At 44.6% G+C, this 26,473-nt stretch overlaps 1 protein-coding gene and 1 long non-coding RNA gene across 2 annotated transcripts in view; one reads left to right on the top strand and one right to left on the bottom strand.

Moving 5' to 3' along the window:
• LOC144370486 (succinate dehydrogenase assembly factor 1, mitochondrial-like) overlaps positions 1-26,473 on the top strand; it is an 88,662-nt gene that overhangs the window by 30,624 nt on the left and 31,565 nt on the right. The window lies entirely within an intron of this gene.
• LOC144370485 (uncharacterized) lies at positions 920-4,442 on the bottom strand. Its single transcript, XR_013430464.1, has 2 exons — positions 1,835-4,442; positions 920-1,394 (listed from the first exon to the last, which is right to left on the bottom strand). It is a non-coding gene; the product is annotated as an uncharacterized LOC144370485 (long non-coding RNA).

The raw sequence follows: 26,473 nt of genomic DNA, 5'->3' as shown, positions 1-26,473 counted from the left end.
CAAATGCTTGTTTCATTGCAAGATTTCTGAGGGATTTCTATACTACTTTCCAGAGCTTGGGAGGTTGAAGCAGGAGAATTGCAAGTTCAAATCCAGTCTCAGCAATTTAGCAAGGCCTTAAACAAGTTTACAAGACTCTGTCTCAAACTTTGAAAACAAACAAACAAACAAACAAACAAACAAACAAACAAACAAAAAGCGCTGGGATATGGCTCAGTGTTAACCCCCCATGAGTTCAATTCCTGGTACTAAAACAAATAAAAGTAATGTTTCATAAATCACTTCTGAAAAAAATCTCGTTAATTTTCTTAACTGGTGTTTTAAGATTATGTCCACATACAAAAACATGTCAACCATTTGACACCCAGAACAATATTCTGCCTTCAAAATGCAGGAAATCTTGTTATTTGAAACCCTAATGAGCTTTAGGAGACATTATTCTAAGTGAAAAAAGCAAATGTAGAAGGTCGTGCTCTATGACCTCAATGAAGTGTGGAATCAAAACCAGTTGCTCTGTAAAAGCAGAGAGCAGGATGGTGGTTCCCAGGAGCTCGGGGTTTACCCAAAGAGTACAAAACTTCAGTGATGCAGCATGAGCCAATTCTGGACATCTGTCCTACAACTGGGTCCCCACAGTGAATAACACTCTGTTGTATGCTTAAATTTGCTGCTCTGTGAGCTGGGGTTATGGTTCAGTTGCAGAGCACTTGCTTGGCACATGTGAGGTCCTGGGCTCAATCCTTAGCACCACACAAAAATAAATAAAAGAAAGGTATTGTGTCCAACTACAACTAAAAAAATTTTTTAATTGTTCTGCTTGAAAGTGTTCTCACTACACACACACACAAACACAAACACACACAGACACACACACACACGTGAGTGGGTGGATATGTTAATTAGCTTGATTACAGTAATCATCAATTTCACATGGTACTTTATTTTAGTTTATTTTTAAGCAGTTGTTATTATACTAGTGTATTAAGACAAGTACAAAATAACCTTGTAATCAGGGTACTGTATCAGTCAATAACAAAGGAAAGACCACTACAGTATGAAGAGATATGCAAATGACTCAAGTATACAGCTTTCATAGTTAACAGACAATTTTAAATGGGAAGTTGGTTTCTTTGACAAATGGTAAATTTTCTTGAAATAGGAAAAATAATATACAGTGCTCTAAGCATGAATAATAATTCCTGCCATAAATACAAGTGCCTTGCAGAAACTCCATGCAAATTTCAATTCCATTCTCTTTTGAGTGTGACACTGTAGCTGACTTACCAGCTCAAACACTAGGTCAAGGGAAGCCTCCTCACTTTTGTCCTGGAAGAGCTCAGTACTCAATTGATCACTGATGTCCAAATGTCCAAATCTGTTGTCTTGAAAAATCCCTGGAATATAATCAATCCATTACAATGTATATGCAGTCGGGGCTAGTAGGAATATCACTTGAAACTGAATGTGAATATTTTCTCTGATAAGTAGATACTGATCCATAATGGGGGAGGGGGCAAGGGAGGAATGGATGAACTTTGGATAGGGCAAAGGGGAGGGATGGAAAGGGAGGGCCATGGGGGTAGGAAAGATGGTGGAATGAGATGGACATCATTACCCTAGATACATATAGGAAGACACGAATGATGTGACTCTACTTTGTGTACAACCAGAGAAATAAAAAGTTGTGCTCCATTTGTGTACTATGAATCAAAATGAATTCTGCTCTCATGTATGACTAATTAGAATTGTTCTAATTAGAATTAGAACAAATAAATAAATTTTTTAAAAAGTTCAGTCTGGAAGTGCCCTGCGGTCGAATGGACCACTGTCTCACCCGTGGTTTCTGGTGGAAAGCTGTGATTTGGATTGGAACCGTTTTTTTCTGGAACATCAGTGGAAAGATGGGCTTCTGGTAGTTGGTCCCCCACAGGAATCAGGACAGATACATCATTTTCTTCTGTTGGACATGATGGATTAATTTCCAGAGGTTTCATTTCCATAGGTTCATGGAAACTAAACTGCTCTCATCACCACTCTCGTCTCTAGATCTAAAATCCCCATGAACTGATCCAGATTCTAGCAAAGTGTTTAACATTGGTCTCAAGACCTCTTTGAGTTCCCAGTCTCTTCTGATCCTGCTTTTTCTTAGGACAGTCTTCAATGGAGTGATCTTCTCAGAGTCTCATTTGGCATGAAAGGTCATCAGAGCAAGAGGCAGGCTGCACTGCACTGTCTGGCTCAGGTTCGGTGGTTTCCATTCCCATAATGTGGATCAGCTCCAATTCCTCCTCAGGGTCTAAAAACCCTACCAGAAAAGGAAGAAAGATGATCATTTACAAAATGACAATTGAATCCCATTCACTCATTAAAATATTTTGTGTTGGTTTGTGACTAAGTCACTGAAATCACTCCTCCTGTGCTGTATTTATTCTCTACCAGTCCATTTTAACTTTTAAGAAATGAAGGCTCCAAAACAGCACAAGCTATTCAAAATCAAAGCACAGGTAAAGGCAGGTGAGAAAGAATGACTTTGAACAGGACTTGGCAATTATTTGTGGACTTAACACTTTGTAATTCTGCTGGGTTATGAATTTTTATCATAAGGCCAAGGTGGGGTAGGATAGGAGACAGACATAACTGTGTCTAGATGAAGATAGCAAAGAAACACATCTCAGTTTGTGGTTCTCTTTACAGTTGTTTATGTATCATCGGCTTCATGAGTTGAGAAAAACTTGGAATCTTTGTGAGGGGGAAAAGTTCATCAAATGAAAGATAAACTTCAAAATTAAGTTGTGAATTTGGGGTATGAGTATATACAAAGAAAACAAGAGACTCTCAATTCAAGTGTTACATGGGATAAAGTCAGAAGCCTGTTAAACATTTCTATATTCATAAAGTTCCAATATACTCCAAGAATGTGAAAGGCCTAGTATGGCAATTGCCAGAAAAACATTACCACTACTGAGAAAGAATACCAGGTTTTCAGCTTCAGCAGTAACCACACTGCATACTGTGTTAAAAACCAAACAGGACCCCCATTATAGGTAAAGGCCTCATTTTTGTCTCCAGAAAAGTTACATATGTGCACTTTAAAAAGCCAGTAAAGGCATATTATAGAAAGGCAGCATGAAATACACACAAAATTTCAGATACTAAATGAACTCCCCAAAGAAATTAAAATGTTCTTGCAAGAATCAGAATCCTTGAACAAAAGTGAAATTTGAGAGTATTGGCTGAGATCATGCCAAGCAAGAAAGATAATGAGCAATTGATTCTCTTCTCTTTTCCACCAAACTGAAAGGACATGTGATGCAAAAGCCTATGCCTTAATCAAATATGCATGGAGGGTGTCCAGTACAGTGCCCAGCACAATGCACACAGTGGGTGTTCCATACATATTTCTTAGCTGATTTCATGAAGAAAAAGGCATGCATTAAAGGCTAAGTTTTTGGTTGCTTGTAGGTCAAAAACAAAAACTGAGTTTTGAGAAAAACATTAAAGTCCTAATTGGAGAGATTCATAATTGATCTATAGAAAGTGAATAATCAAACTTAGAAACACAAATCACAGAGCATGGCTCATGACAAAGTGTTTGCCCAGGTACAAAAGGAAGCAGTGGAAAAAGGAGCTTTCAGAGTGAGCGGTCATCCTCAGGGAAAGCTAGGAGGCAGCCAAGCAAGGCCTGTGGTTCATCCTCTGGTGCTCCTGCCTGGAGGCACAACTGGCACAGCCCGCGGTGTTCCCTCTGCACCACCTGAAGCCCACGCATGCTCACTGACCACTCACCTGGCCCCCACCCCGCGCCGGCGGACAGGTGGGTGCGGGTTCCCTCAGGCGCTCAACCGCCGCCCCTCCCCAGCTCCAGGGCGCCCCAGGCGGCACCCAGTCCCCATCAGCGGGCACCACAGGGACAGAGGTAAGAGAGACTGGGGTTGCTGCGCGCCATCCCCGCCCGCCGCGGGTCCCAGAGGCTCCTCCCGGAGGACACCTGCCCGCCGGCCGCCCTGGCGCGCGGGGCAGGCAGCGTCCTAGCGGGAAAGAGGCGCCCGAAGTTCTGGTTCAGCTGCCGCGGGCCGCGGGTCTCAGGCCGCGGAAATGGCCGCCTCGGCCGGTCCGGCTTTGCACACCTGCCGGCGACGGGCGGAGCGTGAGGCCGGGCCAGTGGATGCCGTGCCCGGGCAGCGCAGGTAGCGACCAGAGCGGGACCTGAGCGGCACCGCCATCCCGCAGCCTCCAGCCGTCCAGGCTTCCGTTAGCGGAAGCGGGCGCTGGGAGGGAGCGCGGCGGACAGTGCGCCCCCTGCTGGCTGGTCGGCCACTCGGCCGCCAAGCCGCCAAGGAAAGCGCAGGACTCTGCAGCTATTTCAAATCAAAGGCTGAATGTTCTCTCTGATAAGTGGATGCTGATCCATAATTGGAGAAGGGGGGATGGAGGAACTTTGATGGGGCAAAGGGAGGGAGGAGTGGGAAGGGGGAAATGGAGGCTGGAAAGATGGTGGGATGAGATGGACATCATTACCCTAGGTCCATGTATGAATGCACAAATGGTGCATCGTGTACAACCAGAAAAATGAAAAGTTGTGCTGCAATTGTGAACGATAAATCACAATGCATTCTGCTGTCATATACACCTAATTAAAATTAATTACTTAATTTAAAAATAAATCAGCAAACTACAAAAAAAAAAAAAGAATTTTAAAGCCCTCTAGAAGCACATGGAGATACAAGGAAGCCAAATGATCATAAAATATTGAGAAAGAACAGTGGGGACTTGACAGGACTCCACAATGGGCAGGAGGAGTGGCGAGATGGAGATGCTGCCTTTGAATTGTACAGTGCGTTTATTATGTTTTAACCCATTGGACAATTGTCCCATGGGACAATCCACGTATTTCATTGAAGCAGCCCCAGAACACTCTCCCAGGGAATCCATCACCACTCCATAGCTGCTCCTCCTGCTGCCAGGATGAGGCTCCGTGTCTCCTTTATCCAGACGCAGAGGCTGCAGGTGCTGCTGGCGCCAGGGTGTGTGACTGGGGTGGGGGGCTGCCCACTATGTCCCTGATGGAGATGCCACTAGAGAGGTTCAATCTCTTACTCTGCAGGGACTGACAACCACTCTGCCTGTCCAACCCCAACTCATCAGGGCCATGGTCAGTGAATCACTAGGTGTGGAAGGACTGGGAAAACCTGGCCTTCAGAGTCTCCCAGGCTCCTCATGCAGGCAGGACCACCCACTGCACTCAGATTTGCAGCCCTGTGGGCAAGCAGTCCTGGCCTCAAGCAGGGACAGTATGGCTTCAAGGACGAGTGGGACACATCCCAGTCCTGGAATCCCTCAGCTGCTGTGAAGCCTCCTAGGACTTGGGACACATTTCTCAATCTGAGGATTGAAGGACGTGGTGTGTCAAGATATATATCACTTTTTGCACATGTGCCACATTCAACCAAGTCCAATACCTATTCATTTCAATGCAGTACTCATGTGGAAGATCAGGATTGTGGTTACTTATCTTCCTTTTTTCCCCTTTTGTGACTGAGAATCAAATAATATAAATAGAGTCAGTTTTTTTCTTTGTTTTACTTTTTCTAATTTTTTTCTAATTAGTTACGCATGAGAATAGAATGCATTTTGACACATGACTCATACATGGAGTATAGCCTCTCATTCTTTGGTTTGTATGTGATGTAGAATCATCGTGGTCATGAAATCATAAGCCATAATTTCATTCTTCTTTAAAGCTGAGTAATATTTCATTGTGTGCACATGCCTCATGTTCTTATCCATTCATCTGTTGAAGGGAACCTAGGTTTGTTAAATAGTTTATCTATTGTGAATTGATAAATATTGATAAACTTTGATGTGATTACATTACTGTAGTCTGCTGATATTAAGTGCTTTGAGTATAAACCAAAGAGTGGGATAGCTGGGTCAAATGGTGGTTTCATTCCCAGTTTTCTGAGGAATCTCAATACCACTTTCTATAATGTTTGCACCAATCTGCAAGGCCACGGGCAATGTATGACTGTACCTTTTCTCCCACAGCCTCATCAACATTTAATACTGCTTGTATTCTTGATAATTGTCATTCTGAATGGAGTGAGATAAAATATTAGAGTAGTTTTGACTTGCATTTTTATAACCACTAGAGGTGTTAAACATTTTTTCATATATTTGTTGGTTGATTGTATATCTTCTTAGTTAAGTGTCTGTTCTGTTCCTTAGCCCATTTATTAATTGAGTTATTTGTTTTTTTGGTGTTGAGTTTTTTGAGTTCTTTATATATTCTGGAAATTCTCTATCTGAGGTGCATGTGGTAAAGATTTCATCCCATTCTGTAGGCTCTATCTTCACATTATGGATTGTTTTCTTTACTGAGGAGACAGTTTAGTTTGAATATATCCCATTTATTGATTCTGGATTTTACTTCTTGTGCATTAGGAGTCTTGTTAAGGAAGTCAGTTCCTCGGCCAACATGGGACTACTTTTTCTTCTACTAGACCCAGGGTCTCTGTTCTAGTGCCTAAGTCTTCGATGTACTTTGAGTTGAATTTCAACCAGGGTGAGAGATAGAGGTTTCATTTTATTTTTCTACATATGGATTTCCAGTTTTCTCAGCATCATTTGTTGAAGAAACTATCTTTTCTCCAATGAATGTCACGTGTATGAAAGAAGATTCCTTCCTACACAGGATCTAGCCAATGCAAATGCAGACAAATTGGCAGAAGAATTTAAGAGGTTTGGAGTTACACCAAGGGTAAGAGTATGTGAAGCCACTCTAGACACTCCTCTTGTGGAGAAAGAAGGCAACCATGTGCTCAATTGGCCTTTTACTGATGTTGCACCACCCTCCAACAGATTTTTTTGGCTCTTAAGTCTTTGGAAAATTACCTTTCATGCAGCACCTGGTTGTTTCATTGCTGTCTGTGGCCCTGAAGGCCTTGGGAGGCTCCAGTGTGGGTTGCTCTAGCATTAGTTGAAGGGGCGCTGTGGCATGAAGATGCACCACAGTCCCTAAGACAAAAACAGTGTGGGGCTTTGAACAGCAAACAACTCTTGTATTTAGAGAAGCATCATCCAAAAATGCAGCTGTGCTTCAAAGGTTCCAGGGGGCACAGGAACAACTCCTGCGTTCCGTAAGTCGTGGTGCCTGATGCTGCTGCCTTGGAAATGGGACGTGTGATGGGACCTAATTGGGTGTAGATATTAGCTAGTGTGTTGGTGTGCTGGATGGGTCTGATGGAACTTCCATGGGAATACTGGAAAGGAGTTTCACCAGGCCACAAGGTAGACAGAATTACATCATCAATGATCTGGTGATGATCAACCTACGTAGACACTGAGCAAAAACTACTTTCTGTTTGGTAATTAAAATGCGTTATGCTTTGGGTGTGAGTTGTCCCCCAAAGCTCACGGGTGACAATGCAGAAATGCTCACAGTGAAGTGATTAGATTGTGAGTGCTCTGGCCTAACAGTTGACCTAACAAATCCTGAGTTTTTTAAATACTTTTATTTATTAATTTTATTTATTAATTTTTTAAATTGTTGATAGATATTTATTTTTATTATATGTGGTGTTGAGATTCGAACCCAGTGCCTCACACATGCCAGGCAAGTGCACAACCACTGAGCCATAACCCCAGATCTCCAAATCTTGATGATTTTGAGTGGATGATTTGAGAGGACTAGGTATTTGGTGGTAACTGCCAGCAGGTGATGTGAGTCAGCAGGAAGGAGGTCGTGGGCGCCCGCCCTTGTGGGTTACATTTTCTCCCTGGGAGCTTGCTCTGTCTCTCTGCATTCCTGCTGCCATGGGACAGGGTAGTTTTCCTCTGTCATGGGCTTTCACCATGATATTCTGCCTCTGCTCTGGCCCAAAGCAATGGTGCCAACTGATCATGGACTGAAACCTCTGATATTGTGAAAATATCTTTTCTCCTTCTACAATGGATGTTCTTGTTAGGGATTTGGGTCACAGTAACAAATAAATAAATAAATAAATAAATAAATAAATAAATAAGGGACCACAATAAAAAAATTTATATCATTTTCTACAGAAAAAAACAATATCCTTTTATTTTAAAAATTCTATCAAAATAGGTTTCCATATGACACTGCATTTTTAAAAAAATTAATGTTAACCAGCCTGTGGGTTAGCAGACTATACAGACTTCATCAGAGCATTCATAGATGCTTAGAATATTTACAAGTGTTGTTCACTAGGTGGTAAAGTTCTGTTGCTATTTTTCCAGTACATCTTCCACAGTAAAAGAAAGGGCATATGTTGGAATTCTTGTTTAAAAATTCTTAACAAATGGAAAAAAGCAAAATTTTCTGAAAAAAGATCTTTCTTGAAATAGTTCTCTTAAACAATCAGGAATATAGAAATGCAAAATAAATGTAAAGAAGAATAAGAAGGTTTAAGTTCATATTGTTCTTTTAAATTATTTAAAGTAACATTGAGGTAAATTTTTACGTTCATTATAAAAATGTTGTCCCACCTTCTGCAAATGATTTAACTCTGATTGCTGCAATGGAAATTTCACTTATTTAAAAAAATATATGCATGGAAGAATAATATCTTGCTTGCTACCTATGCACAAATTCCAGCTGACCTCAGACTAGTCAGGCAAGATGACCTTTGAGAAACATCAGTCGCAGAGTCTGTTGGAGTCACTACTCAGTCTTGCAAACTGAACAATATTTTGACAAGAGAGCCAGGAACTCACTGAGTCTTCAAGACTGTGCCAAACAGCCTCCAATGATCTTCTCCACGAATGCTTGTGAAATATGCATGTGGAAGAGGTGTGCAGAAATTCTGGAATAACCAATATTGATTGATCAAAATAATTGATCAGAAGAAACACATGATTTGGGGGCAATTCACATAGAACTTTATTGGAAAGAATCTCTGCATTTTCCTTAGCAGGCAATTGGCCCTGTTCCTAGTCCCAGTTTCTGCAAGCAGTTTAGGAGCCAACCTGTGGCAGACTGGCTGGAAGTGTCCCTGGCCCAATGGAGCAGGCCATGTTTTCACACGCTGGCCCTTTCCTAGAGGAGCTTCATCTTCTTTTTCTCTTTAGCAAGCCTCCTGGGGAAATCACACATGGGTGGGATGCACTGTCTACACGGTCCCCACAGTCTGGGCTGCTGGACAAATTCAGACACAAGAGGTGCAAGGCCTTCTTGGGTGGATCCCTCCCCACCTCGTTGTCACAAGGGCTGAGGCCAGGGCCAGAGCACAATAGGAATCCTGTCCCACTGAGGACGTGACTTCAGCTGGCAAGGCCAGACTGAAGCCTATGTGGAGCCCATTTGACCTGAATAATGGAGCTTGCTATATTCAGGGTTGGTGCCCTCTCCTGCAGCAGACCTCACAGGGGCTCCTGTCCCTGAGGCTATTGGAACTGTTGGAGGGGAAGTAGTTCTGCTGTAATCCTCTGAGTTAGAAGATAGAGAAGTTGGAGTCACAAGAACCAAATTATTGCTGTTAGGAGAACAAGTCTTTGACTTCATTGTTTTTAGGTTTTGGTTTTCTGGTTTGAATTCCCTGTTTTTTTGTAGGAAGAGGTTGAGGCACTGCATGGAGTTTCTGATAGAGTCCACAGGCATTGCACGCAGGTTTGCCTTCAGCGTTTCTGCAGCATAAGGTCATGATGGTGGTGTGCCAGTTGTCATGGGATAGTCCTAGCCACCAAGATGAAGGCACGTGCTTCTGCTGCTTGATGAGGGGCAGACTGAGGTCATTCATCTTAGTGTAGAGGCTGCAGGCTTTGCACAGGTAGGGGCCAGTTCCCTCCTACCACCAAGTAGTGTCTAGATGGAGCCACAGTTTATGCATTTGGTGCGCTCTCTGGCAGGTCCTCCAGTAGGTTTGCAGTGGGGCCCAGAGGCACTGCAAGCAAGGCTCAGGCTTGGCTGTTCAGACTGTGCAGCAGTAGAGTCTCCAAGGGTCCAGCTGTCCAGGCAGACATCAGTGGCAAACCTATGTAGGGACTCAAACTGAGTCCTTTTGAAAACTGCAATACAATTTAGTAGTTTGACTGACTGACAGCCTCGTTTCTTGAATAGCCTTGGCTCAGGCAAGTACAGCAGCTGAACTTGGCCAATGCAGAGTAGTACTATTGTTGTAAGCAAGGAAAGGATTTTGTGCCTCACTTTTTAGTTCGTAAATACTGCCACATGGCACTGCACACATTAGTGCCATGGACATTTTGTGATTGTGAGGGCTTTCAGAGAATCCAGTCATTCCAGTTGTTGATTTTTGTATTTCTGCTTGCTCAGATAAATTCTATGGAATTGAACTTCTCTAAAGTTATTTTTTCCTTTGAATATCAAGTTAGAGCTTATTCATCTTAAGGATGAGGGTGTTATTAATGTTTATATTCTATTTTCATCATTAAAACATACAACTAGAGGTTCAGGGACTGCTGACCAGGGTTGGCTGTGCTTAAACTCTGAATTCATCTGTGGGCTGGGTACCCACGCTCTGGGTAGGTTCCTGGTTTGGGAAAATTTCCCCACTCAGGCCCATGCCCCTCTAGTAGTTAGGATCCAGCTCTCCAATAATGTCCCTGATGACCTTTGCAGCAGGGCAGGGACATACCCTCTTGCCAAGGAAGTGTGCAGACTTTGCAATCTCCTGGAGGGTTGGACAGCTGCGGTGGCATCTCTTAGTCTGAGAAGTCAGAGTACAAGAGCCTGGCCACAGTGATCTTTTCTGCCCAGTGGTGGACCTGGTCACCCAGGTAAGGAGCTGGACTCCTCCTCTGCAGACTTTAGAGTCACTCTCATCGCTTCGGTGCCCAAGGATCCTGGAGGGCAGAAGCCAGAACTTGCCTCCCAAGGAAGCTGTGGACCCCTCCAGGCCTACAGGCCTGAACACTACCACTCAGCCAGGCAGTGGCCTTTGTGGCTCCCGAAGCCTAGGGGCCCTCTCACCTCCACAGGCACAGATGAGCACTTGCTGCTGAGAACTGCAGGTAGGAAAGGATCTAACCAGCCCTGGAGATGAGCCTGTGCATGGAAGGAAGAGGCATCAGGATTGGAAACTGGTGCTTGGTGGGGAAGGGACACCCACTGGGTAGCACCTGAATTCTGTTCCTGTCCCCAACCCCATACCTCTCCATGCCCCATGCACCTGGCATAATGGCCACAGCAAGCAGCTTATAGAACATCTCCTGGACAAAATGCAGGGCTCTCAAAGGGCATGGTGAGCTATTTCTACATTTCCCCTTGTTCATTCTGGGGTCCTGAGCAGACAGAAAGCTCCTTTTATTTTGAAAACCCAACTCCAGTGCCTAAATTCATGGCAACTTTGGCAAAAGCCACAAGCCGGATGTAGAAGATGGAACATGACCTTGTTGGAGAGCCCCATCCCATGTATGCTAGTCACCTGCATGACCAGGTGACACCCTCTTACCCAAACACTGTCCTCACTGGCCAAGTAATCTGCCCTCCAGGGGGGTGCAAACTGAACTCACCTGGACTAGGAGGTAGATGTCTCAGGGTCAAGAGGCTGGTGACCCCATCTAGTGCCCAAAGCCTGATCAGATATGGAGGGACAAGGAAGAGAACCAGAATCGCAACTCCCCTGTCATGAACTGCCTGGCTATTGGTGGCAGGGCAGAGAGGGGTGGCCTAGTGAGAACCTGCACATGGAGGAGGCTGGTCCCTCCAAAGACATCTCCCAGACCTGCACCCCCATGCCCTACCATAGGAGGCTGAAGTGGTGGAGGGCAGGCTACCCTGAAAGCCTGAAAGATCTACAAGGGATTGTATTGTGAGCTGCAGTCCGTCTCTTTGCTGGTCTTGTCTGGACTTGGAGGGCTGCAGGTTGTTTCCTAGCAAACCTCCAACCCCACTATCTTCATCTGTCCGAGAGATTCAATAATGGCAATTACGCCTTTGAGCTGTGTATCTCCAAGGATGCAGGCTCCTGTCACAGTGAAAGGGAGGGTGGGTCCACTTAGCTGGCAGTATCCCAGTGGGCACTTGGTACATAGGATTGCTGTAGTGGGGATGGTACGAATGTGTTTGGGAAATCATGGGCTGGTGTGGCTAGAAGGGGCAGTGGGCTCCTCGAATCTAGCTGATACATTGTCAGTCCTGCTGGGTTGGGGGATAGTGGCCTGTTTGGGGGGACCACTGGCCCTTGTCTGAGGATCAAAGCACCTCTACCCTCCTATGCTAGTCATTTTTGGGCACTGTCAGGGAGTTCCATGTGTGATGGTTCATGAATTGGATTGTATGTCCCTTGGTTTCAGGCTTTGGGTCACCTAAGGAGCCCAGTATCCCTTAAATAGGGGAAGTACCTGGGGTCAACCTTTATTTATCTGGGCATGGAGATGCTCTGCTGTTCTAACTTTTCAGATTTCAGGGAGAGGCAGCCATGGTTTCATAGCATTCTTTCTCCCACACACCCAGGACCTCTCCCACGGTTTCAGTTACCATTTCCTTGTGTCTGAAGACAAGTCACTATCAGGCTCTCTGTCTTCTCATATGGGCTGACCCCCTGGTACCAGAATCACCTTCCTCTCACACATTCCATTGCCTTGAAGGGAAGGGATTCATCTGTCACATTTGGATAGAAACCTGCCTGTGAACCTGGAGTTCTGGAGCCACAGAGGAGGAAAGAGATTGACCAGTGCTGTAGTAGGTGATTTTCACCACTGAGTAGTGCTACAAAGGCTGTGGAGAGGGAAGGTCAATGGCTTGTCTGAACACTGTCCTGGGGCACTTGATGGGAGGGTTCAAGGTGAAAGGCAGGGCTCCTGGGTAGCAACTGGTTCTCCTCCACGGGCTGGTGCTATGCTGGCAACTGGAGGGATAGACAAGAGCACAAAGGATGATAAGTGACCTAACCGCAGAGGTAGGATCTTGAGAGTCACAAGGGCCTCCTGGCTCATTGGCCACTCGCTTGTCTTAAACAGAGATGAAAAGCTACATTATCTTCCAGGTCCCAATCTATACATGTTCCCATATCCACCCCCCAGTAATGATGACCAGAAGTGACCTAGTGAGCCCAGGACACACAGTGCTTAGCCCAGATTCTCAGGCAGCACTGGACCATGCTGCTCGATGGGAGATTACATTCCATACCGTGGTGAAGATGAGGCTTTCCTCTAAAATATGTGGTTCAAATTTAAGAAATAAGGGAAAGGGACTTAAAAATTATTAGTCAATCCAGGTGTGGTGGTGCATTCCTATAATCCCAGTAATTCAGGGGCTGAGGCAAGAAGTTGTTGAGTTCTAGGCTAGTATCCCAAAAGTAGTGAGACCCTGTCTTAGAATAAAAAGTAAAAGAGTTTTGTAAAGCCCAATGGAAGAGCACCTTTGGCTCAATCTTCTGCACACACAAAACATGTTGTTATTCCAAATTTGCATAATGTCTAGCTCCACACATTACCATGAACATATGTCACATCTTTCTTTGACATCCAATCAGAAAGCAAGATAGATGCATAAAAAGAGTCAGAAAAACTAGAAACAATAAAATTTACATACATTTGTGGGGCAAGAGCAAGGCCATGGAGGCAAACACGTGAGTTTTTAGGAAGCCCCTTTAGCTAGCAATGAATATCTTAGCCAGGTTGAAGGTCAGGAAAATTGCCCAGCTCAGATCAAGCAGGTTACCACCAAACCAGAGTGTGGGTTTCGTGATGGCGTCAGGTCAGGCATACATGCAGATCTCCTCTATGCTCCACAGTGAGTGTTTTAGATGCACAGTGGTTAACCCTGGGCTTCAGTGTGGACCCCAGGACTTGAATGAGCACTTCAAAACCAGCTTTCCCTCCAGGCCCAGCAGTGCAGGTTTCAAGACCACTTCATGCCTGAGAGGGAAGCTGGCAAATGGGAAGTCTGGATATGATGCCCCATATCCAGCCCACCTGTGACAAAGTCCAAGCCTGTCCTGGAGACTCTAAACCCCTGCACTGCACTATAGGAAAGCCTAGCCAGCTGTGGAGTGATGTGCACAAGGGCATCTGGGTTGACATCATATCCACAAGACCAAGCAGCCCATTGCTGCTAGTCAGGGTTGAAGGGTTGGTGAGTTCAAACCCACAGCCTGGGCTGAGCTTCCTGGGTGGGTTACACTAATTGAATGTGTTATGTCACTTTGTTTGGATTGTATTTATACACACAAACTCAACATAGACAATGCAGTGTTACTCCACTTAGGAGGAGTTAACTTAAGAGACTATAACATATATACAGTGAGAACTACTTTCGTTATACGCTCTTAACATCCCATAATTGTGTTAACAAGTTCTTTCTGAATTCTTTCTAAGTTTTAGGTTCCCAAGGTCCACAGGCATGATTTGTGATCTTTTGGAAGTTTTCAGATATTTGTATGTCTGTTTATATTCCTTTCTCCCTTGTAGCATTTTCTTTTCTTGTATTGTCTAGTATTTTTCCTTAAAGTGATCTCTTTTAGTTACATTCAATTTACTGCTCTCCCAGAGCATTCTTTATAACTGCAGCTTAAGTTTTTAGGTTACACCTCAAACTTTACATAGTTTCTATCCTTCCTGATGGAAATCACCCCATTAGTTAGGAAAACCACAGTATTTCTATATCCTTTATTACCTTATTGTCCTCTGATGAATCCTAACATAACCACACTTTTATATATGACAATTAGTTACTTCCTCCAAACTAAGACAAAAAAGATCTTTATTGTCTCCAGTCTCTGTCCCTGTCACCAAGGGAATTATGATAGAGTGCTTAAACACTGCAATTCTTTCAGACTTTTGTTTCCTAGAAGCATTACCCTCCCATTAGTCTGAAATTACTTGAAAGTAATGGCCATATTTATTTTGCTCATCACCAATTTATAAGTAGTACCATGCAGAGAATATACTCAATCAATACTTATGAATGAGTAATTACTCTTGACCTTCACATTGCATATGGAGTTAGTGTTGTAACTACTACTCTAGTTGTATCCTCACATTTTATCATAATCATCCTCTTCCAGAAATGATATATTCAAGAAAGACTTTTGGTAATTGTTAATACAAAACATAAAATAGAATTTGAACAGATAAATTTCTTTTCCCTCACACTTTGAAATGGAAGAGAGAGACATTACCATAAAAATAAACATAACTTTGACAGATTTTATTATAGCAATCTAAAAATATGATTTCCTTATATATTTAGGTCAAAATCATAGGGAAGCACCCAAATATATAGTACTAAATAAACTAAAATGAAATTTACAATCCACAATTAATTCCTAAGTATTGATTTGACAGATGAACTGATGAAATCTTATTATTAATCTGTTTTTTATTCAGTGTAGTAGTATTATCTTAAGTTTATGGAGCAGTTATTCTTGTTGTCAGACTGGAATTAAAGAGATGAAGCTAATAAGATGTAAGATCTATGAATTAGTTTATAAAACACACCCATATTTTATTAAAAGTGAAGAATGTTAACTTTTCTCATTTGCAAGTTCTGCTTTAGTTCCCCAGAAATAAAAAAAAAATCATAAAGGGAATAAATGACTCATGGCCAAAACATCTAATAAAAATTGTGATCATTCTTTCAAGAATTCTTTTTCCTGACACATGAATTTTTTATGTGGTAGTACTCTTTTTGTGCACTTTACAGTGGAATGGAATTGGAGCATGAGTATCTTTTCTTCTATTCCGCAGTGACCAGTAGTCTCTTCAGAAGACAATGAATGATATCGAGGGTCTCACTGGGACAATAAAACTACCGTTCCTCCTTTGGTTGAAGCTAATGCAAAAAATAAACAGTGTGGACCAGTTCTCACGCCAGTGTGTCTGATTTTCTTTTCCCCTTCCTCCACTTGGGTGGTCTCCATATGGAACACCTCTCCTCCTTGAATGCTCTGTTTCTTTGGGGAAGTTTGAGTTTCCTGATGGGCCAGTCCTGGTGGTGACTTCAGTCCTATGGCCAAAGACTTGGGGCCTGCAAATGGGAAGGAGTAGAAAATTCAGAGTAAGAAAGACACTTCCAGGGAATAGAACATTGGTTCATAGTATTCTCTATTGGGTGCTTCCATCTTGCCCTCTGTCGGAGCCAGCTGCTCAGATATATCTATTCATAGTTCAAAGCTAGTTGAGGGCAAGTACCAACAAATATTCAACAAGCCTTAGCCTAATTCACCAATGGTTAGCTGAGTCAAGAACCTCATTCCCTTGGTGCTGCAGTGCTCTGCTTTCAACCTGTGATGGGCTGAGTTCTCTGCTGCTTGGTACTGACCCTGAAGACTGATCCTCCCCACAAGGTCAACTGCTATATTTGATGACAAATACGCCACCTGAGGATCACAAGGCCAGACCCAATGTGACTACTCAAGTCCCATATGTTAGAAAGGTCTTCCTTTAATTGAGATTAAATTTAATCTTTTTGAGAAATAGAAAGCTGCTCTACTCCAGCTTCTTCAATATAGAGAACGTGAAGCAAAGCAAAGCATAGTGTACAGAGTCATGGAAACGGGCACCTCAGGGTTCTCATGAGGACACACATCATGGAACAGTTTTATGATCAACGTCATGGTGCTATCAAACTCTTGACAACTTACGTAACTTCATTGCTGCCCTGTTTCTGGCCTGCTCACATTTCCTCCTGTAAAGCCCAATTGTGTTTTTCTATGTAAACACAATCTGCAGTCATTGTTACATCAGTTCCAATCCATTGTTATTTACTCTTTATAGTAATTTTAGATATTTTTTACTCTGTAGGATTTTCAAACTTTAGAAATACTGTTAAGAGAATTCCATATGGGAATTCTTTCCTAATTGATCTAATCAATCTTGTTGAACTCATCTTGTTGAGCAAACAGCTTTTACAGATTTTTAACACATCATTAATGAGGGAGACAGGTCTATATTATAATAGTTGAAAGATTCATCTATACATGTGAAATATTGAAGTGTGTTTGCAAATGAATGCCAAACTTTTCTTCCCAGTGGGGGAGGGAAGACCACTGAAACTGCCTGGACAAACTTTATTTCCTGTCTCTCCATGAGAGTTCTTTGGAATGTCTAGGAGGAGTCACAGACTTTTCACATTTTGCCACATGTACTTTATCTTGCCTCTTTCCCTAATTCAACCTTTCTGAACAGTTTGAGAAGTATTTGTGTCTCCTACCCCTGTGCACTTAATGCCTTTACTCTGCTGTGACTTGTCCAGGACAGCACATTCTCTCCCATAACCCTGGAAAATTCCTACATTCAGGAAACTAACATTGACACAACACTTTCCTCTAGTCTATAGCCCAATTTCTTAGTTGTCCTGTTGTCATCCTCCATGCTTGATTTAAGTCCAGGCTCCCACAGTTCATACACTTATCACATCTCTTTAGTCTCCTTTATAGTTTCAGAAAATTTTCAAGTGTGCCTACTTCTGAAACTTAGAGACAAAGGCTGTGGCATTTCTGTGTATGTGTGTGTGTGAGTGTGTGTGTGTGTGTGTGTGTGTGTGTGTGTGTGTGTGTGCACGTACACATATGCACTGCTTCATTGGTGATTATGTCTTCAGCAATTATGTGAAAAGCCAACAAATCGCAAATATGTGGCACCAGGCCTACAATATAGAAATAGCTGTCGACGTGTCTGCCCTGCTTACCAAATTGAGTCAGTGTAAGAACTTGGCAGGCAGGAGGTGACTAGAACTTGACAGCCTTCGAAGGAGGGGTCGTATCCATGGGCTCTTCACTGGCAGCCTGGGAGGTTGGTGGTGCTGATGCCCTCTGTGCCAGGGTGGAGGCCGGTGAGTGGTCCTGCACTGGCAGCGTGGTAACGGTGGGGGCATTGGGAAGAGAGGCTCTTTGCTGTCCAGCAGGGTTCCTAGAAGCAGGCTGAGGGGTGGGTGGTGGGACAATGGAATGGGACAGATTGGGGTTGGGTTGGGAGAACTGAAGGGTTGGGGGGCTGGGGAGGACTGGTCCCTTTGCTGGCTGCCTGGGCTGCCTATGGCCATGGACATTGCTGTCACTGGATGCACGAGAGGACAAAATGACCGCCATGGAAGGGGGAGTGGTGTCCATGGCCGTGTCCTCAGGCAGCACAGCGGGATTCTGGGAGAGGTGAGCCGATGACATGGCTATTAGGGTGGGAGGGACACTCCTATTGGAGTGCTGGCCCTGGGTATTGGGGTTTGGGGTGGAAGGGACAGGAGTGGGTCTTGGGAAGGAATGAGGAGGAGGAGGAAGAGGAGCAGCAGGGCTGGGGAGGACTGGTCCCTTTGCTGGCTGCCTGGGCTGCCTATGGCCATGGACATTGCTGTCACTGGATGCACGAGAGGACAAAATGACCGCCATGGAAGGGGGAGTGGTGTCCATGGCCATGTCCTCAGGCAGCACAGCGGGATTCTGGGAGAGGTGAGCCGATGACATGGCTATTAGGGTGGGAGGGACACTCCTATTGGAGTGCTGGCCCTGGGTATTGGGGTTTGGGGTGGAAGGGACAGGAGTGGGTCTTGGGAAGGAATGAGGAGGAGGAGGAAGAGGAGCAGCAGGGCTGGGGAGGACTGGTCCCTTTGCTGGCTGCCTGGGCTGCCTATGGCCATGGACATTGCTGTCACTGGATGCACGAGAGGACAAAATGACGGCCATGGAAGGGGGAGTGGTGTCCATGGCCGTGTCCTCAGGCAGCACAGGCGGATTCTGGGAGAGGTGAGCCGATGGACATGGCTATTAGGGTGGGAGGGACACTCCTATTGGAGTGCTGGCCCTGGGTATTGGGGTTTGGGGTGGAAGGGACAGGAGTGGGTCTTGGGAAGGAATGAGGAGGAGGAGGAAGAGGAGCAGCAGGGCTGGGGAGGACTGGTCCCTTTGCTGGCTGCCTGGGCTGCCTATGGCCATGGACATTGCTGTCACTGGATGCACGAGAGGACAAAATGACCGCCATGAAGGGGGAGTGGTGTCCATGGCCATGTCCTCAGGCAGCACAGCGGGATTCTGGAGAGGTGAGCCGAGACATGGCTATTAGGGTGGGAGGGACACTCCTAATTGGAGTGCTGGCCCTGGGTATTGGGGTTTGGGGTGGAAGGGACAGGAGTGGGTCTTGGGAAGGAATGAGGAGGAGAGGAAGAGGAGCAGCAGGGCTGGGGAGGACTGGTCCCTTTGCTGGCTGCCTGGGCTGCCTATGGCCATGGACATTGCTGTCACTGGATGCACGAGAGGACAAAATGACCACCATGGAATGGGGAGTGGTGTCCATGGCCATGTCCTCAGGCAGCACAGCGGGATTCTGGGAGAGGTGAGCCGATGACATGGCTATTAGGGTGGGAGGGACACTCCTAGTGGAGTGCTGGCCCTGGGTATTGGGGTTTGGGGTGGAAGGGACAGGAGTGGGTCTTGGGAAGGAATGAGGAGGAGGAGGAAGAGGAGCAGCAGGAGGAGCAGCCAAAGGAGAGGGAACACTAGGAGGAGGAGCAGGAAGGGGAGGAGGAGGAAGAGGAATAGGAACAGGAGGAAGTGGAAATGGAGAAGGGGGAGAGGGAAAAGGAGGAGGAGGAGGAGGAGGAGGAGGAGGAGGAGGAGGAGGAAAATGAGAAGGGGAATGAGGAGGAAGAGAGGGAGTAGGACGAGGAGAAGGAGGAGGGGGAGGAGGAGGAGGGGGAGGAGGAGCAGGAGAAAAAAATGAAGGAAGAGGAGAAGGAAATGGAAGAGGAGGAGGAGGAGGACAAGGAGAAGGAGGGGGAGGGGGAGGAAGAGGAAAAGGAGAAGGAGGAGGAGGAGGAGGAGGAGGATCTATGCACATGGGGGTTGGGGATTCCATTCTGGAAGAGGTAGGATTGGAGGGGAAAGGGACCTGGGTAGGAGGTGTGGGAAGGTGAAACACATTAGGGGTAATTCCAACATGGGGACTGGGGCTGAAGGGAGAAGGAGGTTTCCTGGGAAGAGGCAGTGGAATATTAGATGAGGGGGAAGGTGGAGGGATGGGTAGGTTCAGGGGCCCAGCAGGCTCGAATTCCATTGGGATGGGGGAGGGGTCAGTGGGTGGGGAGAGGGGGCCTGCATTCCAGGTAGGGCCTGCAGGTGGGGAGGATGAATGGACAGTGGTGGTGCAGTCCTCCAGAGCCTCTCTTCCGCCCTGGGCGACCTGTGTCTCAGGCTTCACGTGCTTACTTCTGGCACTCTGAACCCTCCTCAGGGTGCCTTTTGAACATAAAAGTGGCCGCTTTGCAGGTGGGGGCAGCCCATCCTGATGCCAGGCAATCAGTGATGGCAGGGCCACTGGCATGAGCAGCTTTCTTTTATGCGGCCTCCTGGAAGCAGCAGTTAGTGAGGGCCAACCCTGGGATAGAGCACAGGTGGGCTTCAGGCCCTGCTCTCCCTGGATGGATGGGGAGGCAGACAGGCAGATCCACTTCTTGGGCGACACGGGGGGCCTCTCGAGAACACTCTTTCCCTCTGGGGGCCTAGAACTGGCCTCCAGGGCACTGAGGTCTCCCCGAGTGACCTCCTCTGTCTTCTTCTCCTCCTCGTCCTTCTCCTCCTCCTTCAGCTTTTCCTCCTCCTCCTCCTCGTCCTTCTCCTCCTCCTTCAGCTTCTCCTCCTCCTCCTCCTCCTCCTCCTCCTCCTTCTCCTCTTCCTCCTTGTCCTTCTCCTCCTCCAGCTTCTCTTCTTTGTCCTCCTTCAGCTTCTCCTCCTCCTCCTCCTCCTCCTCCTCCTCCTCCTCCTCCTCCTCCTCCTCCTCCTCCTCCTCCTCCTTCTCCTCCTCCTGCTCCTCCTCCTGATGGATCTTGGTGTTTTCTGGATGTTCCTGGGCCCTGAGCTCAGCTTCCTTAGCCGCACCAATAGGGCAGCGAGCAGCTGTCATGGGCCCCTCAGCTTGGTGGAGGAGCTGAGGAACTGGAGGCAGGAGGAGTGGCCAGCGCCCAGGAGGGGGGACCCTTACTGCTGTCCAGGGGCCGAACATCCGGGAGTTGTTCTTCGATAGCACCGGCTTTTTGGGGAATGGCCCCCAGGACGCGGGCAGCAGGATCCCCCGACAGAGGAGCGGGCCTCTGTCCCTGCCAGCAGCAGGAGGCCCCCGAGGTGGAGGTCGGGGATCCTGGAGGAAGCGCCTGCTGGCAGGGCTGGGGGGAGCGGCAGGTGCAGCCGGGTGGGCCCTGTGAGGAGAGGGAGCCTTGCGGGCGAGGCGCAGGGGAGTTTGGTGGGCCACCAGGGCCCTGCGGCGCAGCCTGCGACCGCACTTGGTGAGAAGACTGCCCATGGAGGGCACGGGGGCTCGTCACCAGGCACAAGTCCACACTAGTCCAACGCTGGTCAGCACAGAGCAGCTTGGCTGAGAAGCCAGCTCCTCCTTGGACCAAAGGCTGAACTGGAGTTTAGCCTTTGTGACGTGTGGATGGAACCTGTGACGCAGAAAGGACTTGGGCCAAGGCGGTTGGTCAAAGGAAGGCTCCAGGGTGAAGAGACCCCCACCCCCACTTTTAAAATTGTGGCATGGACAGGAAAGTCAATTGTCTCATCAATGTATCATACAGGACAAAACAGACAAAAAGCACTAAAGTACTTGCACTATTTATTTTTGTGTAATTTTAAAGCAAGGCTGGAGTTTTGGCTCAGTGGTGGAGCACTTGCCTAGCACAGGTGAGGCCCTGGGTTCGATCCTCAGCACCACATAAAAATAAATGAATAAAATAAAGGTATTGTGTCCAACTACAACTAAAAAATAAAAAATAATTTTTAAAGCAATCAATTGTTCAATTTTCTTTAAAAGAAGTCCATGATTTTATATATCTTAATTTTTCAAAAATTTGTGGCTCAGTATCTTTGGCTATTCCAAGTGGCTGGTGACTTTCTGGCATTCTGCATGAACGCCAAGTTCAAATAACAGTTTTAGATAAATTCAGATACTTAAACTCAAAATCTATGCCAACATATGCATTTAAGAGTACATTTCATGGGGCTGGGGTTGTGGCTTAGCAGTAGAGCACTCACCTAGCTAGTGCAAGGTCTTGGGTTCCATCCTCAGTATCACATAAAAATAAATGAAATAAAGGTATTGTGTCCAACTACAACTAAAAAATAATATTTTTATAAAGAATACATTAAATGAATGTTCACAACACAAAAATTGATAAACCAAGTATATGTATTGAAACATCTCACTATATGTAATATATATGTAGAATTATTTTGTGTCGATTTTTAAATGTTTCCAAAATACAAAATAAAGGGATAAAATTGTAAAAGTACTTTCAATACTCTCAACAAAACACTGTAAAGGAAAGGGGGAAAAATACGTTCTGTAGCTGGGGATGCAGCTCAGTAGTACAGTGCTTGCCTAGCATGCAAAAGCCCCTGGATTGAACACTAGAAGGGGGTTGGGATGGCAGGGGGGCTCATTGTCTCCAATTCTTTCCTCTTCAAATACAATGTTTATGACTTATTCTATTTAGTGAATTGATATTCTCTCTAATATCACATATTAAGCCAACGTTATGATTGTGTCCAATTTTAATTTCATTCTCAAACATCGCTTGATTCAATTTTTTAGAAGCTCTTTTACTGTCTTGCAGAATAGAACTGGGATTTCCAAATGAATGTCTCAGGTATAAATACAAGACCACAGTAAAGAGAACAGCCCAAACTTTTTAGCCTAGTGCAATTTGGCCATTGTTATATCAACATGACCTTAAGAGAACAGGCCTTGAAGTAATTTGATTTAGTCTTAACTTGAGAGCTACCTTCATCCTGTCTTTTAGCTTCTTGACATTTAATATGCCTCTTCACACAAAAAGAAAGGGTCACTCTTCCTGGTTAGCCCATTGCAAATCAGACAGTATAAACACAGACTTTAACTTTCCTTTCCCCACTATTGCTATTCTTATCTCAGTTTCATTTTGCCTTTATCACTTCACCATTTATGCATAAGTATGTTCTCCATATCTTGTATTTATGAAATAGATTATCCCTCAGTCAAACACCCACAGCCGTTGCTAAAGATGGAAACCATTAAGAGATATGACCATTGTCTTTAAGAGGTTACTTCCTCATTTGAGTAATGGTTTGGAGTTTGACTCTCTAAGCCCCAATTAAGGTTTTTGAAGGTGACTACATAGTCACTTTTGCATGGCTATAATGGAATACCTGAGGCAGTCTAACTTCTTAAAAAAAAAAAGAGTTTTATTTTGGAAGCTCAAAGGCATGGCTTTTGTCAGGGCCCTCTTGGCTCTGCCACATCCTGTGATTTGATGTGAGAAGGTGAAGAAAAAAATCCCATCATCAGACAGAAACCAGGGTTTTTCTGTGCTCAGAGTGTGCTTCTGAGGTCACTCTCCTAATGACCTCAGGCCTCCCTCTTGGCCTCACCTCTTACAGGATCCACCCCTTCTCAATCCTGCCCCCCTGAGGATCCCAACACATGGACCTAGGAGGACAACCACATCCAAACCTCAGAAGGGACTGCTGTGGTGGGTCTCAAACATTCACTCCACCCCCAAATCAGCACGACAGTCGATTCTCCTTGTTTGGGTCAGTTTGAGCTTGGGAGTGGGACTTAGTTCTGAGGGTTGAGATGAAAGGGAAAGTCTGCTGGGGAAATCTCTGGTAAAGGTATAGTCACAGGAGCTGAACCAAAAGTGAAATATGGCAGATTGAGAAAATCTTCACATCCAACCACAACTCCATTAACATGCTAGGAAAAGGAATTTGGGTTTTCTTTCCTTCTTTCTTTCTTTCTTTCTTTCTTTCTTTCTTTCTTTCTTTCTTTCTTTCTTTCTTTCTTTCTTTCTTTCTCTCTTCCTAAAAAAAAATTCATTTGTTATTTTTAGCTATACATGGCAGTAGAACCTATTTGATGTATTTGTACAAACACAGAATATATTGCATTTTAATCCCAGTCTTGTGGATGTACATGATGCTGAGATTCACTGGGGTATATTCACATATGTACAAGGAAAGTTATGTCAGATTCATTCCACTGTCTTTCCTATTCCTATCCCCTCTCCCTGTCTTTCATTCTCCTTTGTCTAATCCACTGAACTTTCATGGCCCAACCCCACCTACAACATTGTGTGTTAGCATCCACATGTTAGAATATTCAACGTCTGGTTTTTTGGGTTTGGCTTATTTCAGTTAGTATGATAGTCTCCACATCCATTCATTTACCAGCAAATGTTTTAAAGTCATTCTTCTTTGTGCTGAGTAATATTCCATTGTGTATATATAACACATTTTCTTTATCCATTCATCTGTTGATGGATACCTAGGTTGGTTCCATAGCTTAGCTATTGTGAATTGAGCTTCTGTGAACATTGATGTGGCTATGTCACTGAGGTAGACTGATTTTATCCTGTGGATATATACTAAGGAGTGGGATAACTGGGTCAAATGTGTTTCCATTCCTAGTTTTTTAAGGAATCTTCAATTGGTCCAGTGTAGTTGCATCAATTTGCAGTCCCATCAGCAATGTATGAGTGTACCCTTTCCCCCATTTCCTCGCCAACATTTATTGTCACTTGTATTTACACACACACACACACACACACACACACACACACACTTAGTTCTAGGTGGGCAAATACCTTTATTTTATTTTGTTGTGGTGCTGAGAGTCAAACCCAGTGCCTCCTGCATGCTTGGTGAGTGCTCTACCACTGAGCCACAACCCCAACCCCTATATTCTTTCTCTCTCTCTCTCTCTCTCTCTCTCTCTATATATATATATATATATATATATATATATCTCATAGTGTGGGTCATTTAGTTATCCTCCTGGGTTTTGTTATGTCTTTTTTAAAAATGTCTTTATTTCATCTGGGCTTTTTGTTTGTTTAGGGGTACTGGGGATTGAACCCAGGGGCACTTAACTACTGAGCTATAACCCCACCTCTTTTTACTTTTGCTTTTGAGATGGTCTCACTAAGTTGCTTAGGGCCTCAATAAGTTGCTGAGGCTACCTTTGAACTTGTGATCCTCCTGCCTCAGTCTCCCAAGTCTCTGGGATGATAGGTGTGTGCTATAACACCCTGCTTCATCCTGTTTTTGAAAGATAGTTTTGGTGGGCTTGCGATTCGAGACTGACTATAGTATGTGTGTTTGAGTGAGAGGTCTGCAAGATTTCTCTCTATTATTCTTGGACCAGGATCAACAGAGCAAATGGTAGCTTCATTACCTGCTTACTATCTGTATTTGGGATCTTTACGTTTTATGTTTAATTTACTGTTTTTTGCCCTTGAAATTTTTCTTTCTTCCTCTTTCCCCCCTGCTTTCAAATGTTTTCTTAAACTTCCAGTGTGTCATATAGATACAAAAAAAGTTCCAATTTTTATCTTATTTTATCATCATTTTTTAATCTATGGTCACACATTGAAAAGCAACAGTGTTAATCTCCTGATTAACTTTTATTAAGAATAATCTTTTGTCTGATTCCTCAGATCCAAGTCCTCTGCTCAAGGTCTTCTTACCCAAAAGACATCTGGCCTTACTGAAAGCATGTCTCAGTGAGATGAACAGGTTGATTTTCAACTTCTATACTGACTTCCTAGAAAGGAAGCCATGTTCCAGGCAGGAGCTCATTTGGAGAGTGTAGTGGGTTGATTTTGTTATGCCCAGGATACAGCTGTGCTGATGCTGGTTGTGAAATGAAGGTGAGTGCTACGCTTTCCATGTCAAATGTTCTTTTAAGATCCTTGAATTAAAGGCTTGATCTTTAGCTTGGTGCTGTTAGAAGATGGTGAAGTCATTCCGAAGTAGGGCTTAGTAGGAAGTGGTAGGTCACTGGAGACATGACCTCCAAAGAGAATGTAGAACACTGGTCTCTTCTGCTTTTTATTTGCTTCCCAGCTGCCCTGAGCTGAGCAGCTTGCAACACTGCCACAGGCTTACACCATGTGTATTTGTCTTGCCAAAGGCCCAAAACAATGAGAAAAAAATTGGTCATGGACTAATATCTCTAGAACTTGAACCAAAATAAACCCTTTTTTAAAGTTATTATCTCAGGTATTTCATTACAGTAACAGAAATCTGACTAACACTGTGAAGTAAACACCAAGAAGATGAAGGACAGTAGGAAAAAAGACAATGTATTAAGTTCTGAAATAACTAGTCTTAAGACAAGCTGGTGCTTTTTACAGAAAGCTTGGTACTAGGATGAATTAGAAGTTATCTGAACTTTCTTAGGCTAGTGATATAGTTTCTGGATCACTTTTGAAAAAAACAATATAACTCAAGTTGGAGGAAATAAAGAATATGACTCAACTGCCAAGGAAATTCTTATCAATAATTTGAAGTTGATTTTTTTTAACGTAATACTTTTTTTAAAAGGTCGCCCCTTCCCTGATTGTTTCTGGGAAGACCTGGAGTAGATAACAGCTTCGTATATCCTGGGAACTTCTTGGAGCATCAGAGAGAGAAAATGACTCTCCTATGATGTCTACCTACCTTACCTTACAGACATGTTCATAATTAGGGTACTTTTCTGCTTAAAGTTGTTTTTAGAGAGTAGTCAGAAAACTCCTGCTTAACGTGTTTGGTAA

The sequence above is a fragment of the Ictidomys tridecemlineatus genome, chromosome 14, assembly GCF_052094955.1.
Source record: "Ictidomys tridecemlineatus isolate mIctTri1 chromosome 14, mIctTri1.hap1, whole genome shotgun sequence".
In the NCBI taxonomy this organism is placed as follows: Eukaryota; Metazoa; Chordata; class Mammalia; order Rodentia; family Sciuridae; genus Ictidomys; species Ictidomys tridecemlineatus.
The sequence above is the reverse complement of the archived record's forward strand: the minus strand, read 5'-3'. Positions and strand labels throughout refer to the sequence as shown.